Below are 3,593 nucleotides of genomic sequence, written 5' to 3'. Positions count from 1 at the left end.
GCAGGTGCTGGAGATCAGAGTCGAGACTACAGTCCTGGAAAAGCACAGCCAGTCTTGCAGAATTCGAGGAGTAGGAAAATCGGCGTTTCGGGCACAAACCTTTCATGTCCGAAACGTCACGTCTCATGCCTATCAATTCATCTGCATTGTCACGTTCCTCCATCACCTCTGTACCCACTCATCTACACTGTCCCGTTCGCCTAACACCCGTGTATCCCATGACCTGTGCTGTCACTTTCACTCATAGAACTACTTTCACGAACCTACATTATCCCAATCACCCATCGTCCACCTCATCACTAACCAACATTAACCCGTGCAGCCATCACCCCTATACTCACTGACCTGCACTTTAGAATTCACTCATCAAACTTGTACTGACTGACTTACAGTGCCCGTGAAGTCACTGAACTACTCTGTTTCGTTTAGCCAAAATCACTGTAATCAATTACCTACATTATCCCTTTCACCCAGCATCCCTCCAATCACTGAGCTACACTGCCCTGTTTTCCATCTCGCCTGTACTCACTGATATGCACAAAGTCCCTTCTCTCATCTCGTCTATTGACGTACCTACACTATATCAATCATCTATCACCACGCCACTCAATGATTTAAAGTGACCCTTCATCCATCACCCCTGTAAGTAATGGCCTTCACTGCCCAATTGTCCCATAATCCGTGTACTAACAGACCAACACTAGTCCCGCTCACCCATCACTTCTCTACTTACTGATGTGCGCTGTCCCATTTACAAATCGCCTTCATACTAATTGACCCATACTGTCCCGTCGCCCATCACGTGTGTATTACTTCAGACGTACTGCCCCGTTTACCAATCACCCCTGACGTCATGGACATACACTGTAGTGTTCACGCAACACCTCTATACTCACTGACCTATATCTTCCCCTTCGCCCTTCATCTCTGTATTCACTGGTCTACATTGTCACATTCACCCATAACCTGTGTATTCACTGACCAACATTGTTGCGTGCAACCGTCACCCTATAGTCACTGACTTCTTTTTCCTGGTCACTTATCACTGATGAGCCTACTGAATACCGTTAACGCAATATTCCTGTGCCTACTGACAAATACTGGCACTTTTATCCATCATTCCAGGCTCACTGATTTATACTGTCCTATTAAGGCATCAGTCCTTTATTCACTGATCTACGCAATCCCAACACCCTTCCACCTCCTATATGATATGCACTCTGCCGTTCAAACTGCTGCTCACTGACCTGAACTGACCGGTGCACGCATCACCACTTGTACTCATGCACATATACTGCCCTTTTCAAACATCACCCCTGTATTCACTAATCTACATCAGCCTATTCAGCCTTTAACCCACACTCACCAACGTGCAACCATCGTTCAACCATCACCCAAGTACTCACTGAGATGCTCGCTCTCGTACACTCATCATCACTGTAACCACTGACCTTCATCATTCCAATCACCCATTATTCCTCTACTCTCTGACGTACTGATCAGTTCAACAGTTCAAACCTGTACTCCAAAACTGCACTGAACTATTCACCGATTACTCTGGACGCATGGAGATATGTGGTCTCGTTGCTTAATCACCCCTGTAATCAATGAACTACATGGTACCCAGCACCCTTTAAATTTGTACTCATTGACCCGTACTGTCTCGTTCATCTATCACCCTATGTACTTACTGACAATCATTGTCCCGTGCACACATCACTTCTGTGTTCACTGAACTACATTGTCGCTTTTTGCAATCATGTTAATTCACTGATCCACAGCATGCTGTTCACCCGTCACCACTGTACTCACTGCTCTCTCCTGTCTCGTTCACAAATCATCACGATACTCACTGACCTAGACAGCAGCGTTCACTCCTCACCTGTTTGCACACTGATCCACACTTTACCGTTCTGCCACCAGCACTTTACTCACTGACCTGCAATGTCCCATTCACCCAACAAACCTACAGGTGCTGACCTACGCGGTCCTGTTCATTGATCACTCCTGTAATCAGTGTCTGACGCTAAGGCTTATTCAATTTCTAGTATTGTTGTTTGGGTCATTATACGTCATTTGTGTTCGACTGTCAGATAGACCTGCTACTGCACTATTCCATACCTGTACAAGTAATCACTTAGTTGAAGAAGTTTCTCTCTTAAATAATATGTTGCAGATTTCCTCCACGGGATATTCAGCATGGAGACAGGTCATCTTTTCGCTCGGCGAATGCTGCTGTTAATGTTGCACAAGATCTTCCGCTCATACACATCATCTGAAACTATCAACATTTCCAATTCACGCATCGTTCAGGCACTTACTAAGTTACCCTGTCCAATATAAAGAATTTCTTACAGAATAGAAGAATGCTATTCGGCCCAGTGCCCATAATCATTTCCGAGCCCCGATCCCCCTTAAGCTACTTCTCTGCGATACCCGGAATATTGTCCCCATTAAATTCAATCGAACGACAAGCTGATTTACATTGTTTCGTGTACTTTATGAATTTCACTGCCACAGCCTCAGTGTTGCATTTACTATCCCCTTTCTCATACTTTTCCACTGTGCCTGAAGTTAGATTATTGACCAGCTCTATTCTCCCTCTCTTTTACTTGTTCTGGAAACATTAAAAACCTCTCTTATGCCCTACCACTTCAACTGATTTACAGTCAATGTGAGCACTCTATTTAACCCTTCGAAAGCCCGGCTTTTGCCCGAAACGTCGATTTCGATGCTCCTTGGATGCTGCCTGAACTGCTGTGCTCTTCCAGCACCACTAATCCAGAATCTGATTTCCAGCACCTGCAGTCATTGTTTTTACCTACTCTATTCAACCCATCTATTCGGTCCTTGATCGGAAATCTTTTCAGCTGGAGCCTATCCGAACAGATCGGTTCCTTCGTTTCCCAGAACAGTTACCTGTGCCTCATGAAATGGAGTGCACTTTCTTGCACCACTCCTTTAGTGACACATTTACTTCTCAAACTATCTATTATCCGTGCTAATTTTCCCATGGTTTGGGTAATACTTCAGTGACTGTACCACCTGAGCTCATATTGTTTAATTATTTTCGTTAATCCTGCTATCCTCGACACACCACCACACATTCTGGCTTTATTTTAACGAGGCAAGGAATAGATGCTGTTTTTGATTAAAGAAAATAAAGTGAGTCAAATGAAAATAATGGAATCGATTAATGGCAGGTGAATCTTGATTCCCATAACATGAGCATGTACTTTTGATAGCTAAGTGTAAAACACTCTTAAAATAAATGGGATGGAATGTACCGTTTGTAGAATCTGTCATCGTGTACATGGTTCCCAGTCATCTGCTGACGAAATCCGCTGTCAACAGTGATGGCGTGTCGCCTACTCAGTGACAGGCACCAATTGATTGAATGACGGAAGGCTCCTGTTACAAGGAGCTCAGGATAGCATCAGATCAGTCACGAACTCATTGAGAGGTGAAGCAGTTTTGAACGACTGAATGCCTCATTCTCTTGAGTTGTCTGTCCCTGTGTTTTTCAAAAGTAAAAATAATCTGCCCATCCACTTGTGCCGTATATTTCCTTTTCCTGATCCTGGTAAAATTAT

The sequence above is a fragment of the Chiloscyllium plagiosum genome, chromosome 27 (genome assembly GCF_004010195.1).
Source record: "Chiloscyllium plagiosum isolate BGI_BamShark_2017 chromosome 27, ASM401019v2, whole genome shotgun sequence".
NCBI lineage: Eukaryota > Metazoa > Chordata > Chondrichthyes > Orectolobiformes > Hemiscylliidae > Chiloscyllium > Chiloscyllium plagiosum.
This window is presented reverse-complemented; position numbering follows the sequence as displayed.